Source organism: Giraffa tippelskirchi, chromosome 14 (assembly GCF_054371585.1).
Source record: "Giraffa tippelskirchi isolate mGirTip1 chromosome 14, T2T-mGirTip1v1.2.pri, whole genome shotgun sequence".
NCBI classification, from domain to species: domain Eukaryota; kingdom Metazoa; phylum Chordata; class Mammalia; order Artiodactyla; family Giraffidae; genus Giraffa; species Giraffa tippelskirchi.
In genome coordinates, this window is record NC_137288.1 from 65417505 (window position 1) to 65439890 (window position 22386).

The following is a 22386-nucleotide window of genomic DNA, read 5'->3' on the forward strand; positions in this document are numbered from 1 at the left end:
CAGTCCCCATCAGCAGTGATTCTGGAGCCCCCAAAAAATAAAGTCTGACACTGTTTCCACTGTTTCCCCATCTATTTCCCATGAGGTGATGGGACCAGATGCCATGATCTTAGTTTTCTGAAAGTTGAGCTTTTAAGCCAACTTCTTCACTCTCCTCTTTCACCTTCATCAAGAGGCTCTTTAGTTCTTCTTCACTTTCTGCCATAAGGGTGGTGTCATCCACATATCTGAGGTTATTGATATTTCTCCTGGCAATCTTGATTCTAGCTTGTGTTTCTTCCAGCCCAGTGTTTCTCATGATGTACTCTGCATATAAGTTCAATAAGCAGGGTGACAATATACAGCCTTGACGGACTCCTTTTCCTACTTGGAACCAGTCTGTTGTTCCATGTCCAGTTCGAACTGTTGCTTCCTGACCTGCATACAGGTTTCTCAAGAGACAGCTCAGATGTTCTGGTATTCCCATCTCTTTCAGAATTTTCCACAGTTTATTGTGATCCACACAGTCAAAGGCTTTGGTATTCAATAAAGCAGAAATGGATGTTCTTCTGGAACTCTCTTGCTTTTTCGATGATCCAGCGGATATTGGCAATTTGATCTCTGGTTCCTCTGCCTTTTCTAAAACCAGCTTGAACATCTGGAAGTTGATGGTTCACATATTGCTGAAGCCTGGCTTGGAGAATTTTGAGCATTACTTTACTAGCATGTGAGATGAGTGCAATTGTGTGGTAGTTTGAGCATTCTTTGGCATTGCCTTTCTTTGGGATAATATGAGGCAAACTTCTTATTGAAGGAAAATTAATGAAGTTGAGGAATGAACTAGTGACACTGGTCATTCTGTTTCAGAAAAGAAAGTATTTAAAAATATCTTAACTTTTTTAAAGAAACACACACTATTTGTGTGTTTTGAAGTATTATATATAATATAAAGTATTTTGTAAGTGCTTATCTTTATAGATGAACTGTATTAATGGATGAAGTATGGCATATTTTAAAGAAATAAAAAAGACGTTAGATATATAAACCAGATAGTTGTAAAGGTGAAACTTAGTTACAGCGGGGTTTTTTTTAAGATTTTTTTTTTGATGTGGATGGTTGTTTTAAAAATCTTTATTGAATTTCTTCCAATATTGCTTCTATTTTATGTTTTGGTTTTTTGGCCACGAGACATGTGGAATCTTAGCTCCCCAGCCAGGGGTCAAATCCACATCTCCTGCACTGGAAGGCAAAGTTTAACCACAGGATCTCCAGGGAAGTCCCTATAATTACAGTATTTAAAAACAAAATCCAAGAAATATTGGTAGCATTTTAAAACAGCAAGTACTTTTGTGAAAAATTATTCTTTCCAAATACTTTGAATGATCTCTGATCATACCTGAGTTTATTTTGGATATTAACTACATAGAGACCGTCAGTAATTTAATCTTGCATGATGCCAGAAGACAAGCACATTAAGATTGTCTTGTATATTAAAATATAGAGGTAAAAATTCAATAAGCAACTGGATGTTTTCAAGGAGCCAGATGATTAGCATATATCTTAACAGACATAACTTTAAACAAAGAAAAAAATTTCAGTTTTTCTTGAAAGTGTTTTGTGTAATATACCTGCAGTCTTAAAACATTATCTAGAGATGATGCCAACATTTATTATGGCAGGAAAAAGACTCTCCTGTATTCTGACTCAATTTTGGTGCTTAATGGGGAGCTAGGTGTCCTAAGCCTCATTTAGTTTACCGAAGTTCTCAGTTAAAGACAATTTGGAGCAGATGATCTCTATGGTCTGTCCCTTCTGATTTTTATTCCTTAGGATTTTGTGAAATATTTGAAATGACAACATCAACTGAGCAAATCAATGTGCATATGTGCTTAGTCGTGTCTGACTCTTTGGAATCCATGGACTATAGCCCACCAGGCTTCTCTGTCCACGGAATTTTCCAGGCAAAAATACTGGAGTGGATTGCCCTATCCTACTCCAGGGGATCTCCCTGACCCGGGTGTCTCCTGCATTGGCAGGTGGATTCTTTACCACTGGTGCCACCTGGGAAGCAAATCAAATATTTCCATAAAGTAATTAAGTCTTCCTTGTGTTGTGTTTGGGAATGAAAACACTGCCAGTAGTTCATAATAGATTCAGAAGATGGCATATGAAAACAGTCCATTCAGAATATAGAATAGTTATATCCTATCACTTCATGGGAAATAGATAGGGAAACAGTGGAAACAGTGTCAGACTTTATTTTTTTGGGCTCCAGAATCACTGCTGATGGTGATTGCAGCCATGAAATTAAAAGATGCTTACTCCTTGGAAGGAAGGTTATGGCCAATCTAGATAGCATATTTAAAAGCAGAGACATTACTTTGCCAACAAAAGTCCGTCTAGTCAAGGCTATGGTTTTTCCAGTGGTCATGTATGGATGTGAGAGTTGGACAGTGAAGAAAGCTGAGCGCCGCAGAATTGATGCTTTTGAACTGTGGTGTTGGAGAAGACTCTTGAGAGTCCCTTGGACTGCAAGGAGATCCAATCAATCCATCCTAAAAGAGATCAATCCTGGGTGTTCATTGGAAGGTCTGATGTTGAAGCTGAAACTCCAATACTTTGGGCACCTCATGCAAAGGGTTGATTCATTGGAAAAGACCCTAATGCTGGGTAGGATTGGGGGCGGGAGGAGAAGGGGACGACAGAAGATGAGATGGTTGGATGGCATCACCGACTCGATGGACATGGGTTTGGGTAGACTCCGGGAGTTGGTGATGGACAGAGAGGCCTGGCGTGCTGTAATTCATGGGGTCGCAAAGAGTCGGACACGACTGAGCGACTGAACTGAACTGAATAGCTGGTGTTACAGGAATACACATAGTCTGAGATTCTGCTGTAGTTTTCATGGTTCATATAAAGATGGACAATCATTTGCATATTTGTTAATTTGAAAAGCTGGCAGACAGATTGATGTTGGACTCTGGAGCCAAACTGCATGAGTTTAACCCGTGGCTCTGCCACTTACTAGCTGTGTGAGAAGTTAGGCAAGATACTTAAATCTTTGTGCTTTAGTTTCTCCATCTGTAGGGAGATGATAAAAGTAATACTTACATCAGGTCACTGTTATGAGAATGAAACGAATTAATACATACAAAGTACTTAGCACAGAGCCTGGGACTCAGGAAACACTATAGAAGTGCATGTCATCACTGTACACACTAACCTTTAAGAACTCTCTATAAACTCTAGGTCTTGAATGAACACATTGGCATGGTTTTCTGAGTGCCTTTGTCAGTGACATTTATGTAGGACTGAATTGTCATTGAATAAAACGTTGAGAATAATCAAAATTTTGAGCTCCAGTGGCTGTATCAAAAGGCTTGACTTTTTTCACTTAGTTAAGCTGGAATGGTGAAGTGCCATTCACCTCTGGCGTGAGCTCTGATAGAGTGAAACATCTTTACACTTTTCTAAGAGATGAGGTTTGAGCCTTATATGTAGGAGAATTCTGTCTGGAAATACTAAAATAGATTTACAACAAAGCTCACAAATTGATGTGTTTGATCCATACACTGTTGAAAAAAATGATTGGAATTACTATATTTTAATGAGAGTTCACATAAATATCTGGTTTCCCATTTCTTTTGCAAGAAGCCTGAACCTGGTAACGTATCCCATGGCAGTGGCCAGTGGGATTGAACAGAGGTGGCCCTTCGGGGTAAAGGAGCAGTTTCCAGAATGCCAGTCCCCGGCATTCCCTCTGTTTTCCATCCAGCATCTGGCTGTCCCTCCAAATGCGTTTGTGTTTCTGGTTCCTTCTTTTAGTGTGACTTCCCTGGTGGCTCAGATGGTAAAGCATCTGCCTACAATGCGGGAGACCCGGGTTCAATCCCTGGGTCTGGAAGATCTCCTGGAGAAGGAAATGGCAACCCACTCCAATACTCTTGCCTGGAAAATCCCATGGACGGAGGAACCTGGTAGGCTAGAGTCCATGGGGTCGCAAAGAGTCGGACACGACTGAGCGACTTCACTTTCTTTTAGTGTGAAATAATGAAAAATGTGGACTTCCTTGGTGGCTCAGTGGTAAAGAACCTGCCTGCCAATGTGCGAGGCATGAGTTTGATCCCTGGGTCAGGAAGATTCCCCTGGAGAAGGAAATGGCAACCCACTCCAGTATTCTTACCTGGAGAATCCCATGGACAGAGGAGTGTGGTGGGCTGCAGTCCATGGGATCTGAAAGAGTCAGACACAACTTAGTGACTAAATAACAACACTGAAAAATGGAAATAGAAGCAAATGACACAGGAATAATGATTTCCTTCAAATTACATGGCTGGCTACTCTACATGTTTCTTGCTTTTTCGGTTATTGCTATTTATTGCTGAGACTCTGAGCATTATTTTTCAAAATGACACCCTCTGTTCCTCACTGCTACACGTCAGGCTGATCTCCCTCCTGCCACCAGTTTCCCAAATGTTCCATCTATCAGAGTGGAAGTTGGGCTTCAGAACGATTCTTTAAAATTTTTAAATTTTCTACTTTGTCAGTGTTACAAATTTGTGATGTTTCCATGATGTCCCTCCCTTGTCACATGCCTGCGTTGATAACATTGAAATATAGCCTCAAGACCTCTCCTTCTGGGACTAATGCTTCAAAATCTGGTTTTAAGCTCAACATTATTAATTAAATTGTTGCCATTCTTACTGTCTTTATCATCATCCAAATCTAGTCATATCAACTTCTAATGGGAAAAATATGGATGCTGACTGATCAAGTCATTGAAAGATGAGACAGAGTAGGTTTGAGGAACAATCTTCTTTCCCAAATATTTTAAACAATCAGAAACTAGTATTCTCTTAAAATATTCTCTCCTCATTCTTTCTTTTTTATATCTGACTACAGGCAAGGAATAGTCATTCTAGTGGATCCAAAATTAAGACAGTACTCATGTGACAGTTGTATTAACAGCTGTATCACCTGGTACTCGGTCCTGAAAAGGATGTAGAGACAGAATTTTCTAAGACGTCAGAGCCTAAGATGAATCCTTGCAATCCTTTCTCCATTTCAGAAATGAGGATATAGAATTTTATCTATTTGGTTCATTTCTGGTGTGACTAATGTTTAATTCTGTCAACCTCAAAACATATTTCCAGCCCTATAAAAGTATGTGCAAAGAAATTATATAAATGTGTGCAGGCTTTTGATTGTGCAAGTGTATGTACAGACCTCTAAGAATTTAGAACTACTTATTGGGATCCAGAATGATTTTAAAAGCTGCAAAAACATTAATTCATTCATTTTTCATTCAGAGTATTTGAGTCTAATTTATTTTTCTCATTTATGATAACAGAAAAAATAAACAACTATCTGTCCCTATTTTCCAATGACTGAAGTCTGGAATCTAAGAGGAACCAAATTATAAAATATTGCTTACTTCCTTATGCTCTAGAGATTCTCAACCCTGGTTGCCCAATAGACTCATTAAAGAAGTGATGTAGTTTCTTCATAAACCAAGGAGAGTTAGTTAAGATTTTTAGGTTTGTAGATTTTAAAAAGTCTTTATTTGCATAAGAGTATTTCTGAATTGATTTATTTTCTCTCTTTCTCAAATGATACTCTCACTATCATCTTGTCTTGTGAGTCTCAGTCCTGGCTATGCAAAAGAGGTGCCTGGCAGTCTTATTATTTTTTACTCTTATTATATTTTACTCAATATCAGTGTCAATGTGAAGATTCTGATTTAATTGCTTAAGATAAATATTCTAATTTAATTGATTAAGATAAAGCTGAGCAATTTGTGAAAAACTCCCTTTTTCACAAATTATTTCACAAATTATATATATATATATATATAAAAGTGGCTCTCATGTGTGAATCATTGGTCTGTTCTGTAATCTAACAGCTGAATACTCTGCTTATTTCTTTGTTCTTTCTGCTTGTCTTTCCCATTAATATTTCAGATTGAGAGTTCATTTCCCCTCTCTATTGTTCAGCAATTCATTTCCTAGTTCCCAAGAACATTAGAAGCCCAGGAGATCACAATCCAGCTCAGAGCAAGCAGAACATATAGGCAACCCTCCTCAAAGGCTGAGAGATGCTAAAAGAAAGCTCCAAGGAATCTGGGATTAATTAATCTTATTTCCTCATCTGGTCATAGAATCTTAGAGGTTTAGGGATTGAAGGGACCTTAGCTGTCAGGTTGATGGACTCTCTCATTTTGCCAGTGATGATGTAGGCATCAAAGAGCTAGTGATGGCAGAGCCCGGATGAGAACCAAGGTCATGCGGCAACCAGGCTTACTCAGACCGAACTCCATCCTCATGCTGCCTCTGTCATAGGAGGGCAGATGTGAATGTGTGTGTGTGTTAGTCGCTCAGTCATGTCCAACTCTCTGTGGCCCCATGGACTACAGCCCGCCAGGCTCCTCTGTCCATGGAATTCTCCGGGCAAGAATACTAGACTGGGTTGCCATTCCCTTCTCCAGGGGATCTTCCCGACCCAGGGATCGAATCCGGGTCTCCTGCATTGCAGGTGGATGTTTTACCATCTGAGCCACCTGGGGAGCCCAGGGAGGGTAGATAAGTCCCTTCAAATAAGTAATAAGGCAGAGAAAATTCACAGTCTCTCCAAGCCAACCTACACTTGTGAAATTTCTCTGTGTGTTAAGCGCTCCAAAAAAGAGCAGGTAAAAATACTGTCAAAATGACAACATTTCAAAGTACTACTTACTATGGAGAGATAGATCTTGTAAGTTTTGGTACTGCTAAGTTGCTAGCATTCAGTTATAAGTTAGATCATATTCTTTGATGCAAACTTTAATATCAAAGAGTTCTAGCTGTTTGAATACTAAATATTATTATTTATTTATGAATCTGTTGTTTCACTCATGGTGTTAGATATTAATGTAGTATATCCCACAAGTGTTGTAAATTAAAATATTTTAAAATTAAGTTGTGTTCTGGAGTGTATTATTAACATTCAAGAGTTTGTAAAAACATCAAAATCATCAAAAGGAGTGGAGATGAAGACAAATATCAAAATGTATATTTTTCAGAGTTATATTTACTCACTGTAGGATTGGTTGTATAGGGAAACATCTTTTGTTCAATTTCTCTGGCAGTTTTCATGTAAAAGTAAGATAAAATTGTTATCTCCAGTTGATTTCTACCTGCAAGTGATTTCTTATTAATAATTTAGGTTATGTTCAGCACTAGTTATAAAAATCTAAAAGTTTAAAATTTCTATAATGGTAGACTAATACTTATTTTTTAAAATCAAAATTATGACTCACTTCCAAATTGGTATTAGTAGTGATGCTAGAATTTAGAAATATAATAACTTTTTATGTTTTGTTTTGTTTGGACCACTTAATTCATCATTAAGGGAAAAAAAAGTCTCTTTTTGTAACTTGATGGCAGTTTTGCTTTCTGTGATTATGCCTTTCTCAGACTTTTAGAGATACAAATAAATCAAGTTGAATTTTCTTGATTGCTAACAGAACAAGTCTGGTGTTAATAATCTTTTAGGTCATGACATACAATTTTATATAAAGAAATACTACACTGAAATTTCTCCAAGGGTGTAATGTATGGATATTATGCCTTTGAATATATATTATGTTTCAGATTGATTTATGCATGAAAGTAATAATATCTTATGCTTTAATAGCAACTTTTATTTCTTTTTTCTTATTAGAGGGGCAAGATATATTTGCAATATATATAGGAAAAAACCCAGAATATATAGATGATAAATTTTAAGCAGAATAAATATTATCTCACTACCTAGAAACAAGCAGTAAAAACATCAATTAACATAAACATGAACTATTGAGAACATTTTTTTCAATGCCTTCTTTCATTCATTTTCTCTCATGTCCTCCCATCTATTTTATGTGTTTATAGTATTTTGAGCTTTTCTTTTACTTAAAAAAGACCATACACTATCTTCTCCATATATATGAACATCTCATTCTCTTTGACTGCTTTTTAACACTCCACAGGGTGATTATTAATATCATTTATTTTATGAATGGACATGTGGGTTATTTCCAATTATTTGCTATCACAAACCGTGTTGCAAAGAACAGAATTCTATGTACCTCTGTATCCACCTGTTTGTTTCCTTAAGGTATTTCCTAGATGTGGACTTGTACATGAAAGAATGTGTACATTTTCAATTTGAGGGCAGTTTTAGATTTCATTCTAGATTTCAAAGAAAGTTTATATTTGTCAAGGTGCACTGGTGTGCTACTCTCCTCATTACCTGGCCACACTGGGCAGTTGTTTAGTCGCTAAGTTGTGTCTGACTAATTTGCGACCCCATGGACTGTAACATGCCAGGCTCCTCTGTCCATGGGATTCCCCAGGCAAGAATACTGACGTGGGTTGTCATTTCCTTCTCCAGGGGGTCTTCCTGACTCAGGGATCGAACCCATGTCTCCTGCATTGGCAGGCAGGTTCTTTACCACTGAGCCACCAGGGCAGTACTTGCTTTTTAAATTCAGTGAGGAAAATTGTCTCATTTTAATTTGTATAAATTTGATTATTGTGGCAACTGAGCATCTTTTACAACTGTTTGCAATCCTTCTTCTGAGATTAACCTATTTGTATTTTTCCCATCCTTCTACTGTATATTCTTTGCATCATCTATTTGAATCAGTGCTATAGATCATAGATTTTAAGACTCTGGTCCCTGCTTACCTCCTCAGCATCCTCTATAATCTTATCAAGTCCCTGATATTGTTTAAATTTAATTCTTGTTTATATTAACATTTTTTTACTTGTGGGCATTTTCTCTGGTTATTGCTCAGACTACTGCCCATTTTTAAACTGCTATCTGTCCTTGTAGGTGCTCAGACTTAACTGTGTGATTATAGCCATCTCCTGTATAATAAACAGGGTACCAAATCTGCAATGGCAAACCAGCAATCCATGGGCCAGATCCAGATCACTAATGTGTTTATTTTGGCTCAGAGAGTGGCTTTATTTTTTTATATATATATTTTGCTTCTGCATTTTAATTTGGATTGGTTTTCAACATTATAAAATTTATTTCCAGCATTTATAACAAACCATAATAACACAGGTTCCAAAGATATAAATCACCCATTAAGAACCCAGATTCCTTTCCTCCTTCATAAATTGTCATCACTGGTCCCATATTTCTGTATCGCAGAGCACCACTGTCCCCGTGTTGCCCTGTGGATTCACAGCCAGCTTCACATTTCCTGTTGTCCATCTGTGTCCACTGACCTTTGAGCAGGATCTCTGAATCTCAGAACTACTGCCGTATTGAGCCAGATTATTCTTGTTGGGAATTAGAAGGCTGTCCAGTGAATGTTAAGATGGTTAGACGCCTCTCTGACTTTTACATACTAGATGCCAGTGGTCTACCCTCTACCACCCAGCTGTGATAACCAGGAATGCCTCTAGCTGCGGCTAACCTCCCCTGGAGTGGGAGGGGAGGGGGTCAAAAATAGTCCCTCTGTAAGGACCACTGCCTTAGAATTTGGGACCTCTGACCTAGATTGGTTGAAACCTGTAGAAGATTTGTAGTTAGCAAGCATTTGTGTTGAACACCTTGTGGTATCTCCTATGGAAACTGTCCCTCCTATGTTTTTTAGTGTGGAGGGGGGCTTCAGAAAACTGGGAGTGATCCCAAATTTAGGACCTGTGAGTAGATGGATTTTCCTTCAGAATACGTGTCCGTCAAGAGCAGCCAACAGTTGGGTGTCCTGACCCCTTTCCCTTCCCATTAACAAGGTGCTTGACTGTGGGATTCTCTAAACAGCAGAGCCTCCATTTCTATCAGCTAGCCAACCACAAGAACAAAGCAGGAATCCAAGTTATTAAAGGTGCCATGAAGCTCAGCTCTAGCAGAGTTGGCAGGATGCTTTTCTCTGTTTTAGTGCCTTCTCGCAGAATCACCAGAGAGTGTATATTTCCTTCCATCAACAGTTATCAGTGGGAGGTAGAAAGGACATTTCCAGAGAGAGAGAGCGCGCACTGAGGTTTTACTCCTAGGCTGAACCAAGTTTCTTCTTTTATTTGTTTGTTGTTTTTTGCTTTAGAAGACTGAAGGGAGCTGGTGTTGGGAGCCCTGTCATCTCCTCCACTTTCTGTTAGCCCTCACCCACTGACTTAGTCCCTGCCTTTGCATCTGGTACCTGGTGATCCAAGACTGTACATTTTCCTGGAACTGGTTGACAATGTTCCTTCTCCTATAAGTAAGTAAATAATATAATTTTACAGAGCAATGATGCTTACTATGAAAATAAAAGTGGTGGGTGGAGAAGTACAGAAACTGAGGAAGGAGGCAGTCTCAGATCAGGCAATCAGAAGGTCCTCAGAGGGGTTGGCTTTTGAGCAGAGGTCTGAGTAATACGGAGTAGCAAGCAAGCTATGCAGAGTTCAGGAGGGAGCTTATCTAAGGCAGAAGCAGCTTGAAGCTTGGCTGGTCAGAGAAAAAACAAATCAGCAAGTGTTCAGGCAAGGATGAGATGAGAGAAGTCACACAAGTCCTTGGGAAAAAGAAAGGAGCTTGATTTTTTTTTTTTGCCTAAATGTCATAAGTGGCCATTAGAGATGTTTAAGAAGAAGTATCTGACATGTTATTTTCCAAAGCTCGCTCTGGTGGCTGTGGGGAGAGGGACAGAGTGGGAGCAGTGAGACCAGATGGGGAAGAACTTCAGTCATGCGGGGGTGGGGAGTGCTGATAACATGGTGTATGAAGGGCAGCAGAGACAAGGAGAAGTGAACAGATTTGGGGTATTTGGAATTAGATCCTGTTGCCAGATTGACTGTGGGAAGAGAGAAGAATTAACGATGACTTCTTGGTTTCGGATTTAAACGACTGGGTGGATGATGGAACTGTTTACTAAGATGATGGTGAGGCTAAGTCTGGGAGTTCACTTGGGGATGGAGGAAATCAATAGCTCTGGAAGGCTGGGATTTCTGGTGGGGAGATCAGTGACTTCGGAAGGTTTGAACTCGTGGATGTGACAGCACTGACCAAGCATGGAGGATGGTGGGATTGGTCCTGATGGAGGGGAGGGGGTAGTCAGCCCTAAGTGTAGCCTCCTCTTCTTGACTGGTGGCTCATGGACTCTTTTTAATTAAGTGTGGTCAGCACCATCTGTGACCTGAGAGCTTGTTAGAAATGCAGAACCAGATAAATAACAAGGATCCACTGTATAGCAAAGGGAACTGTATTCAATTTCTTGTAATACCTATAAGGGAAAAGATGTGTTCTTTTCCAGATATGTGTGTGTGTGTGTGTGTGTGTGTGTGTGTATAATACATATAACTGAATCACTTTACTATATACCTGAAACTAACACAACATTGTATACACATCAACTGTATTTCAATTTAAAAAAAAATGCAGAACCAAGAATCTCACCAGAGTCTTCTTAATCAGAACATGCATTTTAACAGGATCTCCATGAGACTATGTACATTAAAATGTGACTGTTAGGAAGGTGTAGCTGAATCTAACTGTGAGGAAGCATCGAGCAAAACCAAACTGAGAGATGCTAAAAAATTCTGTACTCTTCAAAAATGTCAAGGTCATGAAGATCCAAGGAGGGCTGCGGAACTGTTCATGAAAAGAGATGTGATAATTAAGTGCACGTGACTCCTGATTGAAGTTGGATTCTCCTGGTCTAAAAGATGTTCTTGGGACATTGGGCCAAACTTGAATGGGGTCTCTGGGTGAAAGATATATGAGAGTCTCTTACTGTGTAGACACCTTTTTCATATATGTTTGAAGGTTTTGTTTTTTGTTTTTTTGTTTTAAATTTTGACTTGTATGGGCTATTTGTATGCAATGTTAAGAAAGATGTTAGGGAGCTAAGAGAGGGGTCTCTGGAGGTCTCACTTTCACTCAAGGGCACCCCCCTCAAATATGTAGCTGCTGCTGCTAAGTCACTTCAGTCGTGTCCGACTCTGTGTGAACCCAGAGACGGCCACCCACCAGGCTCCCCCGTCCCTGGGATTCTCCAGGCAAGAGTACTGGAGTGGGTTGCCATTTCCTTCTCCAAGGCATGAAAGTGAAAAGTGAAAGTGAAGTCGCTCAGTCGTGTCTGACTCCTTGCGACCCCATGGACTGCAGCCTACCAGGCTCCTCCATCCATGGGGTTTTCCAGGCAAGAGGACTGGAGTGGGGTGCCATTGCCTTCTCCGAAATATGTAGCTAGTGGACAACAAAGCCTTACCAGGTACAGAATCCCCCTTATATTTTATTTGAAGTGGTGTTGCGGGCAGGAAGGGGGAGGTTTTCATCAAAAGTCAGAGAAGTAGAAAGAGGAGAAACTTCGGTAGATGAGGGGGTCACTGTGGCTTTCATTCCCAAAAAGGCTCTACAAGAAAACACCATAGGAATATTTTTAGTGTCTGATCTCTTTTCCTTCTGGTTCATTTTTCCCCCATCAGCGTATTATGGTAACACTCTCCATTTACCTTTTTCTCCACTTGTAGAAATTTATGTCTTTCTATTCAAAATTGTTGGGGGTAGTATCCTAGGTATAGATTCAAAGCACAAAACAATTTTCTCAACCTTAAATGCTAATAGTTTCCTCCCTATTCTTGGAGAATCTGTGAGTAGGTTTGTCTTTATCCCAGTGTGGTTGAAGACATCCCTCTCTAAAAAGATGATAGTCCAGGAGTGATGACTTGAAACTCCTAGCTTGGGTTTGTGATTTTAGAGATCTGTGCTACCATGCCCTGAAAACAGGGGCAGATAATATTTTAAAAATATTAATAAAGTTGAAAGCAATCTCAAGGCTGACTCACTATTAACTAAACAGGTACCTTTAGTTGTTTGAAACATCAGTTTCTAAAAAGATCAGTTTCCAAAGACTGGGTTTCATGTTGAGTAATAAAAATATTTCAGAGAAGCAATTATTTTTATTTTTTTACTCCACTGTAAAATATAATGGAGGTCCCCAAATGCATGGATTGAGTAAGTAAATACTCCTCCATCAAAAGCGTTCATCTCTTTCTCAGAAGTTGAGACAAAGCCATCCCATATGAAGTTGTGGGCTCATTTGTTTTCATGGCTCTGTGATAGAGCATCTGATTTAACTGCTTCTTCAGGATAAAAGTGAATGATGTATTCAGTCCACTGAGTTTGCTTGCGAGCTGTGGGATTTCCTTAGAGATATCAAATGCTTTGCTGCTGCTTCCTTGTTTGTTTCCGATGCCCACATCCGGTGCTCAGTGGAGAGCACAATTTTTGAGATAATGTTGACAGCCAGTACAGATAAGCAGTGGACTCAGCCTTAGGTCAAGGACTGTGAATTGTTTTGGTATCTGAGTCATCCGCTTAACTCAGAACTCATCTCTTCTTAAAAAGATGAAGCCTGTTGTAACACGGAGACTATTGTGTTACTTTGTAGGGGGCACATAAGACTTTGATTAGAGGAGCGTCTTTCTTTTTATCTCCTTGTTTAGCTAGTCACTTTGATTTCAAGTGTACACAAGCATTGAGGATCCAAATAACAAATGAAACAATTCAGCCTACCTAACACTCTTGGACACTGTTGCTTTCTCATTCATATTTCTAAGAACTTAAATGTATGCCTAACTCAAAAGTTATTACAAGAATTATCACGGTGAAAATTATAATAATAATTCTCTAGTTCAGACTCTTTCTTTTCTTTTAGATCTGTTGGGTGTTTAAAAAAAATAAAGCGTGCCTTCTTTTTGTCAGTCACTTGAAATGTTTCTCACTTCCAAGGTGAGCTACACATGGAGAATGTGTTAGGAATAAGACTGCATTTAAAGGCTTCGCTGGTGGTCTGGGGGTTAAGAATCTACCTGCCAATGCAGGGATCACGGGTTTGATCCCTAGTCCGGGAGGATTCCACATGCCAAAGAGCAACTAAGCCCTCGAGCTGCAACTCCTGAGCCCGCACACCACAACTACTGAAGCCCGCGTGCCCTAGAGCCCGGCTCCAGAACAAGGAAGCCGCCGCAAAGAGGAACCTGCACACCACAGCCAGAGCGTACCTCCTGCTTGGCACAGCTGGAGAAAGCCCCTGTGCAGCAAAGAAGACCCAGGGCGGCCAAAAATAAATGTAAAAGGAAAACAAAACAAAACAACACAGCATTCACTGTGCATGTATCTGCGGAAAAATATACACGTTTCTAAGACTCCTGTCAAAGAGGGGGAAGGTCACCAGAGACTGAAACGGTGGCAGATGGGGCACATTCCAGGGGGTGCTAGTGAGGAAGAACCTGCCTGCCAATGCAGGAGACGTAAGAGACGCGGGTCCGATCCCTGGGTCAGGAAGATCCCTTGGAGGAGGAAATGGCAACCCACTCCAGTATTCTTTCCTGGAGGATCCCGTGGACAGAGGAGCCTGGTGGGCTACATCTGTAGTGTCACAGAGTCGGACACAACTGAAGCAATTTAGCACACATGAGGCAGTCTCTGCTTAGTCTGTGTATTTTGAAAAATATTTAAAATTTGTTCACCTAAATGATTCTGAAATTGGTGTAAAGAGTCACTGGCTGCCCCTACTTGTAGGAAATAAATTTTTGTCTGAAGTAAAGGCATTAGACATATTATTTAAGAACCTGTGGCTTTTTTTTTTCTTTTTTTTTGATGTAAAGGAAAGTTTGCTTTATTTCAGATGCCAGCAACTGTGGGGAGGGTGGTGGACATCTGTCCAAAGGCCAATCCCCCCCACCCCCAACAAGCAAGGGGTGAGAGCATTTGTAGACAGAGTTGGGGGTGATGGTGGTTACGTGCAGAAGCAGCATAGTCATCTCCAACTGTCATCTTCAGTTGGTCATCAGTGAACCTGTGGCTTTTTAATCACTGATTCATATGACTGCTAATACTAAGACAAAGTAGCTGCACATTGGAATTCTTCCCATAAAAGGCACATGACATTCAAATAGCCGAATCTGTATGCTTCATTTTGGACACCCTTGGCCATTAGCCACTGTGAAGCAGATATGCGTTTTCCTTGAATCTGAGGGGGGCAACTGACGGCTAATGCTGACCTGTGACTTTTCTTTGGGTTGATTAGTTGAAGTTGTTGTCTCATGGATCTCATAGAAAATTTCAAGTTCCATTTTGCCATCTTTACATCAAGAGATAATATTCATTTTAACACCTTTTTTGCAGGCCTCTGCTTCTCAATTAGGAACTAACTTCTAATTTTAGTTGCTAACTCTAGGGAAAACAAAAAGTCACCAGGATTGATCCTGTAATCAATGAATCAATGATGGCTGATTGCGGTAAATCCAGTCTTCATCAGTTCCTCAAAGCCACACCAATTAAGCCTATTATTTTCAAAAAAAGACAAAAGACAAAAAGCAAAAACCCTAGCCTACTCATTTTGCACTCTCTTTGGTGAATTTGTATAATATCCCACTCTGTCTGAACACCAGTTGTTCAAGTTTATGAAGACATGACTGGTTCCCTACTTTCCTTCAATACCTCTTTGTAGGAATACTCGTTACTCTTTTGTAGTGTCTTATTCTTATTTTTTACTTGGCTGCATAGCTTATGGGATCTTAGTTCCCCAAATAGGGATTGAACTGAGGTCCTCAGAAGCATGGAGTCCTAACCACTGGTCCTTCAGGGACCCTTGAGTGTCCTTTAAGTATCCCTTAATTCTTCAGCACTCAGCCTTCTTTATGGTCCCAACTCTTGCATCCATACCTGTGGTTTAGTTGCTAAGTCGTGTTCGACTCTTGTGACCCATGGACTGTAGCCAGCCAGGCTCCTTTGTCTATGGGATTTTCAGGCAAGAATACTGGAGTGGGTTGCCATTTCCTTCTTCAGGGAATCTTCAGGGCCCAGGAGTCGAATCCTGGTCTCGTGCATTGCAGGCAGACTCCTGCATTGCCGGCGGATTGTTTACCGACTGAGCTACATACCTGACTACTGGAAAAAGCATAGCTTTGACTGTACTATAATTGGTCTTAATATGTAATCCTTCTCACGCTAGAAACTTATCTTGATCTCAGGGACTTTACATTCTGGCAGGGGAGAAAATACAAATAAATCTGAAACAATCCATGTATCCTATGATCAGTCCATTTAACATAGGGTTTATTATCATCAGTATTTTTTAGAGAAAACTATTTGAGAAAGCAGGACTTTCATGCTATAGGAATACATGAAGGATTTGAACTGGTCAAGGTGATGGGTTTGGTATCCAGAGGGGAAAGAAACCGAAACAAAGATACTGAAGGGGAAAGGAATTTGCTCTAACAGACTTTGAGGAAGCTGATTTCATTTATGTGAGAAATTTACAGTAGAAATTACTATATGAGAAACATCAGATAATGAAAGTGAGGCCAAAATATATATTTAATGCTGTAAGACTTAAACCAAATTTTGAGACATGGCAGGACATGATTTAAAAAACCCACACTTACACATTAAGCTAACTGAAAGAAACCGTACTCAAAGACTATAGACCATATGATTCCATTTATCTGAAATTCTTGAAAAGTCAAAACTATAGGGACAAAAACCATATCAGTAATTGCTGGGAGGTTGGGGTCAGGGACTATGGAGGATTTTTTAGAGATGATGGAACTGTTCTGGATCTGACAGAGGTGGTGACTAAATGACATTTACCAAAGTTTCCGAATTACACACCAAGAATGGTGAATCTACTGTCTCAATATTATTATACCATTAAAAATAGAAAAAAAAAAGACCTTAACAAATATTGATTGAAAATGATAATGAATTTGTTGACAGGAACAAATAGAAGGAAGAATTGTTAAAATTTAATGATGATATGGTAATCAAAAGCTTTGAAATTTTTAAACCTATGAAAGAAGATGGGCTTCCCTAGTGGCTAAGGTAGAAAAAAATCTACATGCATTGCAGGAGATCGGGGTTCAATCCCTGGATTAGAAAGATCCCCTAGAGACGGGAATGACTACCCACTCCAGTATTCTTGCCTGGAGAATTCTATGGACAGAGGAGCCTGGTGGGCTATAGTTCCTGGGGTCGCAAAAAAGTTGGTCGCAACTGAGTGACTAAGCACACACACACGATAGAAGATAACGAACATGGAATATAAATACATGTCTGAGGACTACATATACACACATATATACACACATATATACACACACATATACACACATATATACGCACATATATACGCACATATATACGCACATATATACGCACATATATACACACACATATACACACATATATACGCACATATATACGCACATATATACGCACATATATACACACATATATATATAATTTTACAACATCTTTTGGATGTATAATGGCATAGTTGAACTAATTTTCAGGATGTTTGTTAGCTGCTATCAAGCTGGAATGGTTACATGGGTAGGAAATATGAGTCTCTAAGTGCTTTCTTGGTGGCTCAAACAGTAAAGAATCTGCCTGCAATGCAGGAGACCCAGGTTTGATCCCTGGGTTGGGAAGATCTCCTGGAGAAAGGAATGGCAACCCACTCCAGTATTCTTGCCTGGAGAATCTCATGGACAGAGGATTCTGTCCTGGCGGGCTACTGTCCATGGGGTCATGAAGAGTTGGACACAACTGACAGACTAACACTTTCACTTTCAACACCATTTTTAAACTTAAAGACTAGAAAAAAAATAACATTCAAGATCAGTCCTGGGTGTTCATTGGAAGGACTGATGTTGAAGCTGAAACTCCAATACTTTGGCCACCTGATGTAAAGAGCTGACTCATTTGAAAAGACCCTGATGCTGGGAAAGATTGAGGGCAGGAAGAGAAGGGGACAACAGAGGATGAGACGGTTGGATGGCATCACCGACTCAGTGGACATGGGTTTGGGTGGACTTCGGGAGTTGGTGATGGACAGGGAGGCCTGGTGTGCTGCAGTTCATGCAGTCGCAGAGTTAGACACAACTGAGTGACTGAATTGAACTGAACTGAAAAACTAAAGAATCACATCAATATTGACCAGCTCAATATCAGAAATAAACATTCTAAATCTCTTACAAGCAAACATGAGTAGGTTTGAGCCATTAAGTATGGTAAGCTTATTCTGAAATGCTGAACCATTTTCTGAAGTTTATTTAAATTAACTGGCTTTTAGTTTTCATTTAACTGTCCTTGTCCTGCTTTGAGACATAGCCCATTATGTGCTATGTCAGTATTCAAAACAAAAAAGTTTCCAAACGTTAATGGGCACTGGCTTTGAGGATAATCCTCTGTTTTGAGGGTTGAATTTATCATTCAGGAGTGGGCAGCAGAAGGGTTGGGCAGGCTTTTTAAAAGTCCTTATCTTTTTATCCTAAAAATGCAACCTCCTCAGGAACCTGGGGCTTTGCAGGGGTGACCACAGTAGCTTGACTGCCACCACTAACACTCAACTTTTGATAAAACCAGCTAATTTCTTAACTATGTCAATAGGCATATCATTTGACAGCCAGCTATGGAAACAAGCTCATCTTATTTCTGGTGAATGTGTGTCAGTGATGATACCTTTGTGAGATTCAAGTACCACCTGCAAGGTCTTGTTAGTAGTGTAATAGTTTTTCTCTTGACCACTCAGTAGGGAACGAGCCCCATTTTTGCAAGGTCTTGTTAGTTTTGTTCTTGAACACTCAGTAGGGAACAGACCAAGTTTACCAAGTCCTTCATCTACACTTGCACTCACAAATGAGTTCTGAAAATGGGATAAGTCCATGCTGGCAAGGTACACGCTGTGAAAACCACTCATGTCTGAAATAGGGGGAAAAAAGCGCTCAGAAAGTAAATGAGACCTTAAAGTTTGCCTATTATTTCATCACTTGAGAGGAAATCTCTCTCTGAACATAGACATACATGGTACTAGGCTTGGTCTTTTAGGTCTTTCCCTGGTCCCCAGTCTGTTTGTATCTTTCAAAATAGAAGTGAATTCTGCAGTATCTGCATGTTAAACGTTGTTAAAATCTAGTAAAAAGCCAGAGGAGTTTTGATTATAATTGAAGGACAAATAAAATTGGTTACATTATTATGCCATGATGAATACTTAAAATTTGTTTATCGTTTACTACTTAAGTTGCTATACATTCTTTGTACTCATCTGGATAAGATCAGTAACGCTGTGGTAACAAATAGTCCCCGTCTCTGAGCAGTTCTTCTTATTCGCTTGTGGCGTAGGCGATCCTTCTGCGCAGCTCTCCTCCGTGAGTTGGCGCAGCATCCCAGCATCCCAGTCGGCCGTGGTGTCTTTGCGTCTCCCACCTCAACCCTCACTGCCGTGCTCCCTGAGGCAGCGTAGGCACCGTCTCAGAAACGTTTCCTCCTGGAAGCGGCACATGTCACCCCGTCCGTATTTCTCTGACTAAAACCAGTCATCCAGCCAAACCACACCTCAAAAGTCGAGAGAGTGCAGCTCTTCACCGACACTGAAGTAGAGAAGAACTAGCCAGTAGGAAACATCAGAAATTTCTACCAGTCGTGAGCAAGTAAAGATGCCAGGTGTCAACCTAGTAAACAAAGTCAGGATACTAGTGAATGTGTTTTAAAAATACATTGATTTAGGATCGATCATGCAGTTCTTTACTGAATAAGCTAAAACAATTTCTTCTTTCCAAACTGGTCAAAAATATAAACTGATTATCATGTGTACAAACACAAACACGTGTGCCTAATTTAAAATGCCTCCAATTTTCCATTGGAATGCACAGTTAAATAACCCTGCCTTACTAAAATAATCCACTTAATATGAAATATTAATTAAAATTACAGAAAAATATGAAATCAATTAATATCTAGCCATGCTCAAAAATGAGATGAGTGTTTCCTAGGCCAGGAACTATAGCAAATTGTTAAGAGAAAACACAAGCAAAGCCACATGAAAAGATGCAACCCAGGATCCACAGAAAAACTTTTCCTAAGGAAAGATAATTGTTAGAGCAATTAATACATGATCAAATCTTTCAAATGAAATTTTCCAATTTGAGAGTAAACATTGGTTTAAAGCACTGCAGTTTGGAGTGATTTATTATATTGCATGATGCAATAAAACCTTAACTAGTATGAAAGTCAAAACCAAGAGTTTGGAGTCAAACATGCTTAGAAATGCTTTAGTTAACTAGAAAGCAGCTGATTATAATTATTCACTTCAATATAATACCATACCTAGCATCTACCTACATGCCATATAAGACACTATTCAAAAATTAGGTACAAATAGTATTAAATAAATCCCACATAAGATTTCATTTCTTGGAAAATTGAGCTATGTTTCTTATTGCTTTGTAGAATACACTCATGCCTATTCATGTACAGATAATCATATTTGGATTATACTGATTTTTAAAAAGCTAAAAAAATTAGGTTTTCCTATTAATTAAGAATCTAAATAACCATAATTTTGTTTTTCTCCAACTTTTCAACATTTGTCTAAGTTGTTTGAAAAATACTGATGTGAAAACATTATTGAAAATACACCACATGAGAACAAGTAAACATCTTTAAAATATAAAATAGGAGAACCAGTACTTACAAGGCACTCCACATTGAGGGAGACAGAGTAGGAGGGGAAGGAGCTAAATAAAAAGATGATGATGTCTCCCTTCGGTTCAGTTCAGTCGCTCAGTCGTGTCCATCTCTTTGCGACCCCGTGGACTACAGCACACCAGGCCTCCCTGTCCATCACCAACTCCCGGAGTTTACTCAAACTCATGTCCATTGAGTCAGTGATGCCATCCAACCATTTCATCCTTTGTTGTCCCCTTCTCTTCCTGCCTTCAATCTTTCCCAGCATCAGGTCTTTTACAATAAGTTAGCTCTTCGCATGAGGTGGCCAAAGTATTGGAGTTTCAGCTTCAACACCAGTCCTTCCAATTCAGGACTGATTTCTTTTAGGATGGACTGCTGGATCTCCTTGCAGTCCAAGGGACTCTCAAGAGTCTTCTTCAACACCACAGTTCAAAACATTAATTCTTCGGTGGTCAGCTTTCTTTATAGTCCAACTCGCACGTCCTTACATGACTACTGGAAAAACCATAGCCTTGACTAGATGAACCTTTGTTGGCAAAGGTGTCTCCTTTAAGGGGTTGCTATTTAAAAAGCCTAGTTTTATGTTTATGTTACTTTTTTCAGACAGCTTTATTGATGTTTCATTGATATAAAATAAACTGTACATAATTAAAGTTACAATTTGATACATTTGGCAGATGAATATAGGGACTCATGAATGGATCCACCATTTGTGATCCATTCCTCATTCACTTTCAGTAAGATTAAACTTTCAGATTCTATTGTAAGGCCTCTCACTTATAAGGCTCTCAATAAATCTAGTTGAACAAAACTTAATTCTAGGAAATACTGTGCTTTCTCTTTATTTAATATATTTATCACAAATATCTATCAAAGTATTTTCAGGCATGCAACTCTATGAAGTGGTCATTGTTATTCTTTTTATATAAAAGGGGAACAAGGGACTAGAGAGACTATGCAATTTCTTTGAATTAATATAATTTTGAAATTCAAACCAGGGATCTTACAAAATTTGTAGGTACTCACTAGACTAAATAAATCATTATCTTAAAAAGCCAGCAAAAGTTTGTGAGCTTCTTGAACCCCTGCAGTTGTAAACTATAATAAACTTTAAGACCGAGAATCATGGCTTTCATATAAATTTTACCGTTCAGTAGTCTTTGTATCCCCAGCATGTAGTCCATTGTTTTCATGTAGTTAGTGCTCAGTGATGGTGACCTGAAACTAGTGCGTTTCCAATGGAAAAGTGAATAATTATTAGAATCTAGATTGTTTTATTGGGCTTCCCTGGTGACTCAGACAGTAACAAATCCGCCCGCAAGGTAGGAGGCCTGGGTTCTATGCCTGGGGCAGGAGGAGTTCGTGGAGAAGGAAATGGCAGCCCACTCCAGTATTCTTGCCTGGGAAATCCTATGGACAGAGGAGCCTGGAGGGCTGCAGTCCATGGGGTTGCAAAGAGTCAAACATGACTGGGTAACTAACACTTTTGAGATTTTATTACTTTTCAGTTAGCCTTCCTGTGCTTCGTTGACCAGGAGAGGAGGTTCTATATAGTTCACTCGATCCTTATGTGTCGGCTTGGTTCAGCATTGTCTCCAATGAATCTGTCACCCTCCTCTGTGTTTCCCTGCTACCCCCATGCAGGGACTTGGTGGGTTTCCACCACTCCAGTTCAGGACTGATCTCCTTTAGGATGGACTGGTTGGATCTCCTTTCAGTCCAAGAGACTCTCTAGAGTCTTCTCCAGCACCACAATTCAAAAGCATCAATTCTTTGATGCTCAACCTTCTTCATGGTTCAACTCTCACATCCGTTTATGGCTACTGGAAAAACCATAGCTTTGACTGGATGGACTTTTGTTGGCAAAGTGATGTCTCTGCTCTTCAATATGCTGTCAAGGTTTGTCAGAGCTTTCTTTCCAAG

The 22386-nt window shown here is 39.6% G+C and overlaps 1 protein-coding gene across 18 annotated transcripts in view; it reads left to right on the forward strand.

Moving 5' to 3' along the window:
- The window catches only part of RAB27B (RAB27B, member RAS oncogene family), a 217506-nt gene that overhangs the window by 114197 nt on the left and 80923 nt on the right, over positions 1-22386 (forward strand). For 7 of the 18 annotated variants that reach the window (XR_014074722.1, XR_014074724.1, XM_081562233.1 and 4 more), the window contains one exon: positions 10052-10207. The exons of the other annotated variants lie outside the window; for them this stretch is intronic. The gene's annotated coding sequence lies outside the window, so the exon portion shown is untranslated. The remainder of the gene's footprint in view (positions 1-10051; positions 10208-22386) is intronic. 18 annotated transcript variants of the gene reach the window in all.